The 15,607-nt window shown below is 41.8% G+C and overlaps 1 protein-coding gene and 1 long non-coding RNA gene across 4 annotated transcripts in view; one reads left to right on the plus strand and one right to left on the minus strand.

Moving 5' to 3' along the window:
* Positions 1–4,211: 4,211 nt before the first annotated feature.
* LOC113877172 lies at positions 4,212–6,853 on the minus strand. The gene is made up of 3 exons (XR_003506707.1): positions 6,338–6,853; positions 5,997–6,098; positions 4,212–5,098 (listed from the first exon to the last, which is right to left on the minus strand). It is a non-coding gene; the product is annotated as an uncharacterized LOC113877172 (long non-coding RNA).
* The window catches only part of SLFN12 (schlafen family member 12), a 44,800-nt gene continuing 36,019 nt past the window's right edge, over positions 6,827–15,607 (plus strand). For all 3 annotated transcript variants that reach the window (XR_003506706.1, XM_027517031.1, XM_027517032.1), the window contains exon 1: positions 6,827–7,006. The gene's annotated coding sequence lies outside the window, so the exon portion shown is untranslated. The remainder of the gene's footprint in view (positions 7,007–15,607) is intronic.

Raw genomic sequence — 15,607 nt, forward strand, 5'->3', positions numbered from 1 at the left:
AGGGGCCAGCTGCCTGGGTTCAGATCCCAGCTCTGCCTCCTTCTGGTTGGGCTTCCCTGGTGGCTCAGGTGGTAAAGAATCTGCCTGCAATGTGGGAGACCCGGGTTCAATCCCTGGGTCGGGAAGATCCCCTGAAGGAGGAAATGTCAACCCACTCCAGTATCCTTGCCTGGAGAATCCCATTCTCAGAAAAGCCTGGTGGGCTACAGCCTGTGAGGTCACAAAGAAGGTCTGACGTGACTGAGCGACTAACACTTTCACTTTCATGAGAAATACATTTCTAAATGATTTAATCCATTGTTAATTTGAGGTTTCTGTAAAAGCATCAGAACCAACCTCAGAACCCAAACACATGCCAACCTTACTCTCATCTCCTTGTCTCTCCTACTCATCCTAGGTAGTGAAGTGTCTTTATTCATATATCAACTTACATCTGCTGCACCATGTAGCAGACTCTGCTGTATCCTCTCACACTCCCTTGCAGGTTGAAGTTCTCTGGGAGCAGATGCTGAGCTGCTCTAAACAGATGCAAGATGTTTACAACAGAGCAAAGATGTTTACAACAGATGTTTAAACAGAGCAAGATGTTTACAACAGAGCAAACCCCCTGAAAAGAACAGGAGGAAGTAGACTCGGGTAGAGAAAGACGTTGAATGAGATGTAGCCCTCCAAGAACCTCAGCCATTCTGGCAGGATCCTGTGCAGTGAATCGTGCCCAACGGAGTTGTCCTGTGTGGAGCTGAATGGCTGAGGTTTGATATTGTCTATAACAATTTTCCAATTGTCAGTTGTGAGCTGAGGCTGGGAGTGGTCTGTGCCTCCAAGCAAGGCAGCTCATTGCAGTTGAGGTGGGCCCTGAAGGAGCTGACATTTAGAGGCTGGTCTGCCATCTGCCTTCTTCCAAGTCTGGGCAGGAAGCCTCCTTTGAAGGGGACGTGGGTGGTGCATCCCCACGTCCACAATACTCCAACTTCCTACAACTTCCTTTTATTCTCTCATGCACAAGACTGTAATGATCTCATTCCCTAAATATAGTTATTTTATTTTTATTAACATCCAAAACATTTTGTGTTGGGGTATAGTTGATTAGGAATGTTGTGATAGTTTCGGGTGAACAGTGAAGGGACTCAGCCACACATAGACATGTATCCATTCTCCCCCAAACCCCACTCCCATTCAATTACATTGAGCAGAGTTCCATGTGTTACACAACAGGTCTTTGTTGGTTATCCATTTTAAATATAGCAGCGTGTACATGTCCTTCCCAAAGTCCTTAACTATCCTTTCCCTCGGCAACCATGAGTTCCTTTTCTAAGTCTGTGAGTCTCTGTTTTGTAAGTAAGTTCATTTGTATCATTTTTTTTTAGAGTCCACATATAAGGGATGTCATATGATATTTCTCCTCTGTCCGGTTTATTTCACTCAGTATGACACTCTCTAGGTCCATCCATGTCGCTGCAAATGGCCTTACCCAAATATACTTCTGATCTATTCTGTGATTCATGGCAGCAACTGCATTTACAGTGTGTTTCACGTAGTTCTAAAGACCAGGATACAGTTGCCTTTCTACACTGGAGAATCTATATAACCAAAAATTCTACAGCACCTGTTTTTACGCTTTTTCTTTCTTCTGCCATCAACACACGGGGAACGGAGGGAGGCTCAAAATGCTTTGTTCAATTTCTTTTCTTTTTAGCAGGAAAAACCCCACCCATTTGCAATCTGAATGACCGTAAGTTCTCTAGTTATCAGTGACATTGAGATTTTTAAGACCCAACTGATATTGTCTGAGCTCTCATTATGTGTAAATACAGAAAATTTGGTCTTTTCTCTAGTTTCCTTGCATTAAGATTTCTGAGAGTGCCAGAAATGCTTCCATGCTCCTCAGATCTCATCTAGTCCTCTCCTCTCACTTTTTGCTCTGAACTGCTATGTCAAGACTTCTGCTGGTTACTTCCTTGATTGACCCAACAACTCTTGCAGGCTCTGCCCCTTCCATGCTGCTCTGTATCCCAAGAAGAAAAAGATCTCTTCCTCCGTTTCCCAAGTTACATGAAATATCAGACCCTGATTTTAGCAAAACATAGTAAAGACTTGCTTAGAGTGAGAGGGAAATATTTTTAATTAGATATTAGATAGCACTGTGCCCAGAGTCCTTTGACCACAGGTTATCCTGATGGCTTTTTTCTCCTTATCCTCCTCTACTGCCATTTTTTTTTTCCCCTGAAATATTTGAGAGTAAGTTGCAGACATAGTACTCCTTCCCTCATGGCTCAAACAGTAAAGAATCTACCTGCAAAGCAGGAGACCTGAGTTCAATCACTGGGTCTGGAAGATCCCTTGGAGAAGGGAATGGCAACCCACTCCAATATTCTTGCCTAGAGAATTCCATGAACAGAGGAGCCTGGCAGGCTACAGTCCATGGGGTCACAAAGTCAGACACTGAGCGACTAACACTTTCATTTTTCACTAGTACTTTGGTGGTTATTTCTTAAGAATAAGGACATTCACAGTACAATAATCAAAACCAGTAAATTAAAACTGATACACTACTATGACCTAATCTATAGACCTTATTTGAATTTTATGGCAAAAGAAAAAAATCTGGTCTGGGATACAATCTAGGAACACACATTATATTTGTGTTTCTTAATCTCCTTTAATTTGGAATGGTTCTCTAGTTCCCCAGTTCATGGGGTCACAAAGAGTTAGACACAACTGAAGCAACTTAGCACACACACATGCATACACTGGAAAAACCCAGAAAAGCTTAGTAACTCTATCACAGCAAGTTCTAAAATACAAGTTTAAAGAAGAGAGTTTCAGTATTACACAAACTACCCACAAGAACAGAAGAGGAAACCCTGCCTAAATAACTTTATGATGCTAGCATACTCTTGTTTTTAAATCCCTTTATTTTGCATATTTCTTCTAGCAATTTCCTGGATTTACATTTCTCTTGTTTTAATTGAAGTATAGTTGGTTTACAATGTTGTGCTAGTTTCTTCTGTACAGCAAATTGATTCAGTTATATATGTATATGTATGCGTGTTGTGCTTAGCCGCTCGGTTGTGTTGTTTATCTATTTTATATATAGGAATGTGAAATTAATCCCCAACTCCTAATTTATCCCTTTCCTACCCATTTCCTCTTTGGACTCTTTGCAACACCATGGACTGTAGCTCTCCAGGCTCCTCTGTCCATGGGGATTCTCCAGGCAAGAATACTGAAGCTGTATATTTATATATGTATATATATATTGGTTTTCATATTCTTTTCTATTATATACATTGAATGTAGTTTCTTGTGCTTATGCAGTAGGTCCAGGTTGTTTATCTATTTTAGATATAGAAAGTGAAGGTGAAACTCAGTCATGTCCCACTCTTTGCGACCCCATGGACTATACAGTCCATGGAATTCTCTAGACCAGAATACTGGAGTGGGTAGCCTTTCCCTTCTCCAGGGGATCTCCCCAACCCAGGGATCGAACCCAGGTCTCCCTCACTGCGGGTAAATTCTTTGCCAGCTGAGCCACAAGGGAAGCCGAAGAATACTGGGGTGGGTAGCCTATCCCTTCTCCAGAGGGTCTTCCCAACCCAGGAATCGAACCGGGGTCTCCTGCATTGCAGGCAGATTACCAACTGAGCTATCGGGAAAGCCCATTTATATATAGAAGTGTGTAATTAATCTCCAACTCCTAATTTATCCCTCTTCTATCCACTTCCTCTTTGGAAACTGTAACATTGCTTTCTATGTCTATGAGCCTGTTTCTGTTTTGTAGACAAGTTTACATGTATTAACTTTTTAGATTCCACATATAAGTGATGTCATATATTTGTCTTTCTCTGTCTGACTTACTTCACTTAATATGATAAATCTCTAGGTCCATCCATGTTGCTGCAAATGGCATTATTTTATCCTTTTTTAGAAATGGGTGAGTAGTATTCATACATATATATGTATATGCCACATTTTCTTTATCCATCCATCTATCGATGGGATACTTAGGCTGCTTCTACCTCTTGGCTATTGTACATATTGCTGCTATGAACACTGGTTAGCATAATCTTGATAATCAGTTGGACAAGTAAAATCTGAGAGGAAAATTGCAGATCATCATCACTCAATGTCTAGAAGAAAAAAATTCTAAATAAAATTTTAGCAAACCAAATCCAACAATATCTAAAAATGATAATACATCATGGCCAAGGTGATTTGAATCAGGAATTCATTTATTTTTTTCTTCTAGTTTTACTGAGATATAGTTGACACACAGCACTGTATCTAAATGAGGCATTTAATGTTCATTTTAGCACTAGAAAATCAATGAGAAAAATCATAGGATCAGCTGAATAGATGAGAAGGCTTCTAATAAATTTTGGATATTCTTTCATGATAAAGCCTCTTAGCAAATTAGAACTATGACCAAACTTTTGGGAAGTGATAAAAAGAGTTTATGAGAAAACACACAGCAAATAGTTTTCATGCTGAGAAACTACTGAGATATCCCCTTAAGATAGTGAATATAGGAAGAGTGCCTACTATCAACACTTATTCACTGCTTCCCAAAAGATTCTAGCTAATCCAGCTGAGCAGGAAAAATAGAAAATAGGTACTGAAAAGACTGACTATTGTTTTCTGGGTTCTTTTGGTGTTTTAGCTGAGTTGCTTGGCTTGCAGGGTCTTAGTTTCCAAACTAGGGATTGAACCTGGGCCTTAGCAATAAATGAAACCACTGAGTCCTAACCACTGGATCTCCAGGGAATTCCCTGATCGACTATGTTTTATTTATTTATTTTTGGCTGTACTGGCTCTTTGTTGCTGCATGGACTTTCTCTAGTTGCAGTGAGCAGGGGTTACTCTCTCATTGCAGCGCCGAGGGCTTCTCGTTGAGGTGGCTTCTCTTGTTGTGGAACATGGGCTCCAAAATCCACAGGCTTCAGTAATTGCGGCATGTGGGCTCTGGAATACAGGCTCAGTAGTTGTGGTGTGTGGGCTTAGTTCCTTCGAGGCATGTGGGATCTTCCCAGGCCAGGGATTGAAGCTGTGTCCATTGCATTGCAAGGTGGATACTTTACCACTGAGCCATCAGGGAAGCCTATGTTTTTAAAAAGTGCAGAAAAATCATTAGAATAATAAGGAAGTGTGTCAATTTTCTGGTTGCAGAAATCTATGCATGTAAAGTAATTGTACTTATATTATCAAACAGATAGAAAAAAATTTTCAATTTATTTTTGACTGTGCTGGGTCTTTGTTGTCGCACACATGTTTTTCTCTAGTTGAGGCAAGTAGGGGGCTACTTTTCATTGGATGCACAGTCTTCTCATTGCGGTGGCTTCTCTAGTTGCAGAGCATGGGGCTCTAGGCAAGCCTGCTCCATGGTTGCAACTCCAGCGCAGGCTCCACAGTTGTGGCCCAAAGGCTTAGTTGCTCTGTGGCATGTGGGATCTTCCCAGACCAAGGATTGTCCCCTGCACTGGCAGGCGGATTCTTAGCCACTGTGCCACCAGGGATGTCCCCCAAAATTATTTTTTAAAGATACTATCTAAAACTGCCTCAAAAATTAGGGACATAGGACTATCTGAAAAAAGGTGCGAGATCCTTCAGGAAAATTGTATGTAACTTTATTGTGAGACATTAAAGAAAATGTAATTAAGTATAGGATATATCATGTATCATGTATCAGGTCAGGGCTGGACGTCTTTCCCTGCTTGGACTGGGAAGGGCCTTAAAGAGCGTAGGGAGAGGAAGTTGGGGATTATAGATTACAGATTACAGAAACTGTAATCTCAGAGATGTCATTGTCTCCAAATGGATCTACAGATATTTGCAGCACAAATGAAAAAAAAAAAAAAAAAGTCTGAAAATAGCAAACGTTGGAAAGTGTTTAGAAAACTAGGAAAAGAAGCCTGAGAAGAACACACATACTATTGTTCCTTACTAAGGTGCATAACAAACTATCTCCAAACTCAGTTGCATAAAATAACCATACTCACAGATCCTGAGAGCCTGGAATCCGGACAGGGGATATGTTGTTCCATTCATTTTCAACTGGCTTGAAGGTTGGGGTTGGAATCCTCCGAAGGTTCAGTCTGCGGCTGATGGTAGGAGACGCCACTAACTCCGGGGTTCCTTAGGCATTCCTCCCTCCCTCCCTTCTTCCCGCCCTCTCCTTCATCTCTCTCTCTCTCTCCCGGTTTTAAAACGCGGCTTCCGAGAGTTTCAAAGTCTGAGGGTTCGGATCACAGGTCTTAGACCGGCTGAGCTGCAGAAACGTCTATTACCATAATTACCATAAAAAAGCGGGCCTAAGAAAAGTATCAAGAAAATCGTATACCTTTGAGAGAAGACAATGGAGCTGGCTCCGGACCGATCATCCCAGATGATCGGGGAGTGTGTCCGAATCTGCCTCCGGATCTTCGCGCCACCCTCGTTTAGGTGCACAGACGGCTCTTACCCGGTCCCCAGCGGCGACTGGGCTTTAAGTCCAGGGGACACCGGTGCGGTTGGAACGAGGCGAGTACAGCTGGAAAGAGTCCCGAGTAGAAAGCCTGATACCCCTTCGGCTGTGATGAGCCAAATAAAGGACAGTCGAGCAAACGCTCAGGGTGGCTCCCGGCGCGTGGGGGACACTGCCTGACAAGCTGATTGGGTGCCGCGCTTACAGGCGGGAAGGGCCGCTGGCTGGCTGATGGAGACGCCGAGCCCGGAAGAAAGCGGACCTCGCCCGTTTCGTTTTCTTTGTTTCTTTAAGTGAGCTTCCTTCTTTTAGACCTGTCTTGCAGAATATCTTAGAAAGTACAGATAATCAGGCACAGAAGGAGAAATCTCCGGCCACCACCCAGACAATCACGTGTTTAAAGCCCAGGCGCTTCGCTCGCTAAGTTTCGAGGGGCGGAGGCAGCGTCGTCACCATTGGCTGAATGTGCCAGCTCGCCTAGCGTTTACCAGCTCGCCTTTCAAACTGGGGACAAGGATCCTGGAAACTTCTGAGCAGCGCACCTGGGTAAGTTTGTCGCCCCCTCCCCGCCCCCGCAGTTGCCAAACGGGCTTCCCTGGTGGCTCAGTTGGTAAAGAATCCGCCTGCAATGCAGGAGACCCCTCGATTCCTGGGTTGGGAAAATCCCCTGGAGCAGGGATAGGCTACCCACTCCAGTATTCTTGAGCTTCCCCTGTGGACACCTGGGTTCGATCCTTGGGCTGGGAAGATCCCCTGGAGAACGGATAGGGTACTCACTCCAGTATTCTTGAGCTTCCCTTATGGAGGCCGGGCTTCCCTGGTGGCTCAGAGGGTAAAGTGTCTGCCTACAATGTAGGACACCTGGGTTCGATCCCTGGGTCGGGAATATCCCTGGGGAAGGAAATGACAACCCACTCCAGTACTCTTGCCTGGAAAATCCGAAAATCCCATGGACTGAGAAGCCTGGTAGGCTACAGTCCATGGGATCGCAAAGAGCCGGATACGACTGAGCGACTTCACTATGGAGGCCTGGGTTCCATCCCTGGGTTGGGAAGATCCCCTGGAGAAGGGATAGGCTACCCACTCCAGTATTCTGGCCTGAAAATTCCATGGACTGTGTAGTCCATGGGGTGGCAAAGGGACAGATATGACTGAGCAACTTTCACTTTCACTACTGCCACATATTTGAACCTCAGCTTCTTATCCTAAGTCTAATCGAGCAGCCCCCAACCTTTTTTGGCACCTTTCTTTTACAGAAAGACAATTTTACAACCACCATGGTGGGGATGGGGGTGGGGTGAGGGGGTGTGATTTTGGCAGTAATTCGAGTGATGGGGAGCAGCATGTGAAACTTCCCTCGCTGGCCAGCAGCTCACTTCCTGCTGTGCCCCACCCTACCCCACCCCACCCCCGACTCCTGCCCCGGGCCTAACAGACCTCGGACAGGTACCTGGTCTAGTCCACGGGCTACCTGTTACTCTCATTACTGCCCAAAGCGGCACAACCCCACCCAGCCCGCTCCTGGGCAGACCCCGGCCCGCTGTTTCCTCGTGTCTGAGTCTTGGCTCCGTGACTCCTATCTCGTTAGCTGCTGAGGCTGCTAAGTCACTTCAGTCGTGTCCGACTCTGTGTGACACCATAGACAGCAGCCTACAAGGCTCCCCCGTCCCTGGGATTCTCCAGGCAAGAGTACTGGAGTGGGTTGCCATTGCCTTCTCTCTCTCTCTCCGTAGCAACAGTCTACCAAAAACCTACAGATTGTTAAGGACTTGGGATCCGGACACTTGGGAGCTTGAGGTCAGGGCTGGACGTCTTCCCCTGCATGGGCCTAGGGAGAGAAAGTTGGGGTCTTAGCAGCAGCATGTCACTGGGAGGGAGGAAGGGCAAGGGACACATCAGGCATAAGGGGAGTTAGGGTTCTGTGGGTAAAAATGTGGCTGGCAGTCACTTGGTGAACTGTCTTCTAAATCCAGAAAGAGAAACCAAGCCCTTAGTGCTTTGCCAGAGTTTATAGTCTAAAAGGGAGTGGGGAGAAGAAGAACTACACCCTTTTAAACTAAATGCAAAGTGCTAAAGGAGAAGCCCAAAGAATGCACCATATGCTTGTGTTCTGTGATTTGTGTGTGTGTGTGTGTGTGTATGTGTATGTGTGTGTACTTGGCACCTTGGTTTTTATTTCTCAGGAGTTAGTTCCTGTCACTTCTGGCCCACCTTTCTGTGCAGTTACCACCAACCTGCATTCTGGCATAACTAAGGAGATGTGAATGCCATCCCATTGCCCATTAAAAATAGCCAACAACTCAGGTTAAATCCCCAATTCAGGTCAGATAGAATTTCCCCCCAAGTCTGAAGTGTGGAAGATTTAAAAAACGACTCACCTGTAAAACTAGATCCAAGGTTCCAGGTGAGGTCAATGATTTTTAGGCTGTTAGGGATTTGGTCAGAGAAGGCAATGGCAACCCACTCTAGTACTTTTGCCTGGAAAATCCCATGAATGGAGGAGCCTGGTAGCCTGTAGTCCATGGGGTCGCTAAGAGTCGGACACGGCTGAGCGACTTCACTTTCACTTTTCACTTTCATGCATTGGAGAAGGAAATGGCAACCCACTCCAGTGTTCTTGCCTGGAGAATCCCAGGGACGGGGGAGCCTGGTGGGCTGCCATCTATGGGGTCGCACAGAGTCGGACACGACTGAAGCGACTTAGCAGCAGCAGCAGCAGCAGGGATTTGGTAGGCTTCAGTTCCCAGCACATTTAAGGACTGTGTTCCACCACCTAAAGGCAGTGGTTTTGAACTGTAGAAAGTTCTCCATAGTTACAGAGTTGGACTGGCACGGCCAGGATGTCATGCTCACCCACAAGCCCTGGGTCCTTTCTCTATGTGGTGTCTCAGTTCCAGCTTCCGTGGGTTCCCGGTTGCCCAGCAGGATGAGAAGGCATCCTCCTTAAGCACTTTGGGGGTGAGACAGTACATATGGTGAGTGAGCCAGAAGGATTCACCAGTGGTAGGGCCTGATGCAGAGGGTGTTAAGGTTGGGAGGAAAGGTGAGAGGACTCTAGATGCAGAAGCTACAAGAAGACTGGGAGGCAGGGACTTCTTGGCAGGGCTTGTATTACAGAAGATACTAGGACTGGGACTCTGTTCTTGGGCATGAGTAGAACTGATTCTCCCTTTGGGATAGAGATGCAGAATCTTTTCTGTCAGGTCAGCAGGAAATGTGGACCTGTGTTTGAGGCAGCCCTCATGTCTAAGAAATACGAAGAAACTGGGTCTAAAGAATACTAGTTGTACTGCAATATTATGGAGAAAGCATAGGATGGCAAGCATACATATCTCTCTCTGCTCTTTTCTTTTTATTAATTTATTTTAATGATTTTATTTAAAAAATTTTATTCTATATTTGAGTATAATTAATTGACAATATTGTGTTAGTTTCAGGTGTACAGCAAAGTGACTCCCTTATGCATGTATCTATTCTTTTTCAAATTCTTTTCCCATTTAGGTTATTACAGAATATTGAGCAGAGTTCCCTGTACATACAAATACAGTAGGTCTTTGCTGGTTATCTGTTTATGCAACATTAAGAATTTTATTAAGGGTTATAATTATTTTTTTCACTTTTGAGAATGACTTTATTTTTTTTAATTTACATTTATTTATTTTAATTGGAGGCTAATTACTTTACAATATTGTATTGGTTTTGCCATACATCAACATGAATCCACCACGGGTATACACATGTTCCCAATCCTGAACCCCACTCCCACCTCCCTCCCCATACCATCCCTCTGGGTCATCCCATTGCACCAGCCCCAAGCATCCTGTATCCTGCATCGAACCTGGACTGGCGATTCATTTCTTATATGATATTATACATGTTTCAATGCCATTCTCCCAAATCATCCCACCCTCTCCCTCTCCCACAGAGTCTAAAAGACTGTTCTATACATCTGTGTCTCTTTTGCTGTCTCGCATACAGGGTTATCGTTACCATCTTTCTAAATTCCATATATGTGCATTAGTATTCTGTATTGGTGTTTTTCTTTCTGGCTTACTTCACTCTGTATAATTGGCTCCAGTTTCATCCACCTCATTAGAACTGATTCGAATGTATTCTTTTTAATGGTTGAGTAATATTCCATTGTGTATATGTACCACAGCTTTCTTATCCATTCATCTGCTGATGGACATCTAGGTTGCTTCCACGTCCTGGCTATTAGAAACAGTGCTGCGATGAATATTGGGGTACACATGTCTCTTTCAGTTCTGGTTTCCTCAGTGTGTATGCCCAGCAGTGGGATTGCTGGGTCATAAGGCAGTTCTATTTCCAGTTTTTTAAGGTATCTCCACACTGTTCTCCATAGGGGCTGTACTAGTTTGCATTCCCACCAACAGTGTAAGAGGGTTCCCTTTTCTCCACACCCTCTCCAGCATTTATTGCTTGTAGACTTTTGGATCACAGCCATTCTGACTGGTGTGAAATGGTACCTCATAGTGGTTTTGATTTGCATTTCTCTGATAATGAGTGATGTTGAGCATTTTTTCATGTGTTTGTTAGCCATCTGTATGTCTTCTTTGGAGAAATGTCTAGTTCTTTGGCCCAGTTTTTGATTGGGTTGTTTATTTTTCTGGAATTGAGCTGCAGGAGTTACTTGTATATTTTTGAGATTTGTTGTTTGTCAGTTGCTTCATTTGCTATTATTTTCTCCCATTCTGAAGGCTGTCTTTTCACCTTGCTAATAGTTTCTTTTGTTGTGCAGAAGCTTTTAATTTTGATTAGGTCCCATTTGTTTATTTTGGCTTTTATTTCCAATATTCTGGGAGGTGGGTCATAGAGGATCCTGCTGTGATTTATGTCGGATAGTGTTTTGCCTGTGTTCTCCTCTAAGAGTTTTATAGTTTCTGGTCTTACTTTTAGATCTTTAATCCATTTTGAGTTTATTTTTGTGTATGATATTAGAAAGTGTTCTAGTTTCATTCTTTTACAAGTGGTTGACCAGTTTTCCCAGCACCACTTGTTAAAGAGATTGTCTTTTCTCCATTGTATATTCTTGCCTCCTTTGTCAAAGATAAGGTAACCATAGGTGCGTGGGTTTATCTCTGGGCTTTCTATTTTGTTCCATTGATCTATATTTCTGTCTTTGTGCCAGTACCATACTGTCTTGATGACTGTGGCTTTGTAGTAGAGCCTGAAGTCAGGAAAGTTGATTCTTCTTTCTCAAGATTGCTTTGGCTATTCAAGGTTTTTTGTATTTCCATACAAATTGTGAAATTATTTGTTCTAGCTCTGTGAAGAATACCGTTGGTAGCTTGATAGGGATTTCATTGAATCTATAGATTTCTTTGGGTAGTATACTCATTTTCACTATATTGATTCTTCTGATCCATGAACGTGGTATATTTCTCCATCTATTAGTGTCCTCTTTGATTTCTTTCACCAGTGTTTTATAGTTTTCTATATATAGGTCTTTAGTTTCTTTAGGTAGATATATTCCTAAGTATTTTATTCTTTTTGTTGCAATGGTGAATGGAATTGTTTCCTTAATTTCTCTATTTTCTCATTATTAGCATATAGGAATGCAAGGGATTTCTGTGTGTTGATTTTATATCCTGCAACTTTACTATATTCATTGATTAGCTCTAGTAATTTTCTGGTGGAGTCTTTAGGGTTTTCTATGTAGAGGATCATGTCATCTGCAAACAGCGAGAGTTTTACTTATTCTTTTCCAGTTTGGATTCCTTTTATTTCTTTTTCTGCTCTGATTTCTGTGGCCAAAACTTCCAGAACTATGTTGAATAGTAGTGGTGAAAGTGGGCACCCTTGTCTTGTTCCTGACTTTAGGGGAAATGCTTTCAATTTTTCACCATTGAGGATAATGTTTGCTGTGGGTTTGTCATATATAGCTTTTATTATGTTGGGGTATGTTCCTTCTATTCCTGCTTTCTGGAGAGTTTTTATCATAAATGGATGTTGAATTTTGTCAAAGGCTTTCTCTGCATCTGTTGAGATAATCATATGACTTTTATTTTTCAATTTGTTAATGTAGTGAATTACATTGATTGATTTGCAGATATTGAAGAATCCTTGCATCCCTGGGATAAAGCCCACTTGGTCATGGTGTATGATCTTTTTAATGTGTTGTTGGATTCTGATTGCTAGAATTTTGTTAAGGATTTTTGCTTATATGTTTATCAGTGATATTGACCTGTAGTTTTCTTTTTTTGTGGCATCTTTGTCAGGTTTTGGTTTTAGGGTGATGGTGGCCTCATAGAATGGGTGTGGAAGTTTACCTTCCTCTGCAATTTTCTGGAAGAGTTTGAGTAGGATAGGTGTTAGCTCTTCTCTAAATTTTTGGTAGAATTCAGCTGTGAAGCTGTCTGGACCTGGGCTTTTGTTTGCTGGAAGATTTCTGATTACAGTTTCAATTTCCGTGCTTGTGATGGGTCTGTTAAGATTTTCTATTTCTTCCTGGTTCTGTTTTGGAAAGTTGTACTTTTCTAAGAATTTATCCATTCCTTCCACGTTGTCCATTTTATTGGCATATAATTGCTGATAGTAGTCTCTTATGATCCTTTATATTTCTGTGTTGTCTGTTGTGATCTCTCCATTTTCATTTCTAATTTTATTGATTTGATTTTTCTCCCTTTGTTTCTGGCTAATGGTTTGTTAATTTTATTTATCCTTTCAAAGAACCAGCTTTTGGCTTTGCTGATTTTTGCTATGGTCTCTTTTGTTTCTTTTTCATTTATTTCTGCCCTAATTTTTAAGATTTCTTTCCTTCTACTAACCCTGGGGTTCTTCATTTCTTCCTTTTCTAGTTGCTTTAGGTGTAGAGTTAGGTTATTTATTTGACTTTTTTCTTGTTTCTTGAGGTATGCCTATATTGCTATGAACTTTCCCCTTAGCACTGCTTTTACAGTGTCCCACAGGTTTTGGGTTGTTGTGTTTTCATTAGTTTCTATGCATATTTTGATTTCTTTTTGATTTCTTCTGTTATTTGTTGGTTATTCACAAGCGTGTTGTTCAGCCTCCATATGTTGGAATTTTTAATAGTTTTTCTCCTATAATTGAGATCTGATCTTACTGCATTATGGTCAGAAAAGATGCTTAGAATGATTTCAATTTTTTTGAATTTACCAAGGCTAGATTTATGGCCCAGGATGTGATCTATTCTGGAGAAGGTTCTGTGTGTGCTTGAGAAAAAGGTGTAATTCATTGTTTTGGGGTGAAATGTCCTATAGATATCAATTAGGTCTAACTGGTCTATTGTATCATTTAAAGTTTGTGTTTCTTTGTTAATTTTCTGTTTAGTTGATCTATCCATAGGTGTGAGTGGGGTATTAAAGTCTCCCCCTATTATTGTGTTATTGTTAATTTCCCCTTTCATACTTGTTAGCATTTGTCTTACATATTGCGGTGCTCCTATGTTGGTTACATATATATTTATAATTGTTATATCTTCTTCTTGGATTGATCCTTAGATTATTATGTAGTGTCCTTCTTTGTCTCTTTTCAAAGCCTTTGTTTTAAAGTCTATTTTGTCTGATATGAGTATTGCTACTCCTGCTTTCTTTTGGTCTCTATTTGCATGGAATATCTTTTTCCAGCCCTTCACTTTCAGTCTGTATGTGTCCCTTGTTTTGAGGTGGGTCTCTTGTAGACAACATATATAAGGGTCTTGTTTTTGTATCCATTCAGCCAGTCTTTGTCTTTTGGTTGGGGCATTCAACCCATTTACATTTAAGGTAATTATTGATAAGTATGATCCTGTTGTCATTTACTTTATCATTTTGGGTTCGAGTTTATACACCCTTTTTGTGTTTTCTGTCTAGAGAATATCCTTTAGCATTTGTTGGAGAGCTGGTTTGGTGGTGCTGAATTCTCTCAGCTTTTGCTTGTCTATAAAGCTTTTGATTTCTCCTTCATGTTTGAATAAGATCCTTGCTGGGTACAGTAATCTGGGCTGTAGGTTATTTTCTTTCATCACTTTAAGTATGTTTTGCCTTTCCTTCCTGGCCTGAAGAGTTTCTATTGAAAGATCAGCTGTTATCCTTATGGGAATCCTCTTATGTGTTATTTATTGTTTTTCCCTTGCTGCTTTTAATATTTGTTCTTTGTGTTTGATCTTTGTTAATTTGATTAATATGTGTCTTGGGGTGTTTCGCCTTGGGTTTATCCTGTTTCGGACTCTCTAGGTTTCTTGGATTTGGGTGATTATTTCCTTCCCCATTTTAGGGAAGTTTTCATCTATTATCTCCTCAAGTATTTTCTCATGGTCTTTCTTTTTGTCTTCTTCTGGGACTCCTATGATTCGAATGTTGGAGCATTTAATATTGTTCTGGAGGTCTCTGAGATTGTCCTCATTTCTTTTAATTCATTTTTCTTTTTTCCTCTCTGATTCATTTATTTCTACTGTTCTGTCTTCTACTTCACTAATCCTATCTTCTGCCTCCATTATTCTACTATTTGTTGCCTCCAGAGTGTTTTTGATCTCATTTATTGCATTATTCATTATATATTGACTTTTTTATTTCTTCTAGGTCCTTGTTAAACCTTTCTTGCATCTTCTCAATCCTTGTCTCCAGGCTATTTATCTGTGATTCCATTTTTATTTCAAGATTTTGGATCATTTTCACTATCATTATTTGGAATTCTTTATCAGGTAGATTCCCTATCTCTTCCTCTTTTGTTTGGTTTGGTGGGCATTTATCCTGTTCCTTTACCTGCTGGGTATTCCTCTGTCTATTCATCTTATTTATAGTGCTGCGTTTGGGGTGGCCCTTCTATATTCTGGCAGTTTGTGGAGTTCTCTTTATTATGGAGTTTCCTCACTGTGGGTGAGGTTGTATTGGTGGCTTGTCAAGGTTTCTTGGTTAGGGAAGCTTGTGTCAGTGTTCTGGTGTGTGGAGCTGGATTTCTTCTCTCTGGAGTGCAATGAAGTGTCCAGTAATGAGTTATGAGATGTCAGTGGTTTTGGAGTAACTTTGGGTAGCCTGTATATTGAAGCTCAGGGCTGTGTTCCTGTGTTGCTGGAGAATTTGCGTGGTATGTCTTGCTCTGGAACTTGTTGGCCCCTGGGTGGTGCTTGGTTTCAGTGTAGGTGTGGAGACGTTTGATGAGCTCCTATCGATTAATGTTCTGTGGAGT

The sequence above is a fragment of the Bos indicus x Bos taurus genome, chromosome 19 (assembly GCF_003369695.1).
Source record: "Bos indicus x Bos taurus breed Angus x Brahman F1 hybrid chromosome 19, Bos_hybrid_MaternalHap_v2.0, whole genome shotgun sequence".
NCBI classification, from domain to species: domain Eukaryota; kingdom Metazoa; phylum Chordata; class Mammalia; order Artiodactyla; family Bovidae; genus Bos; species Bos indicus x Bos taurus.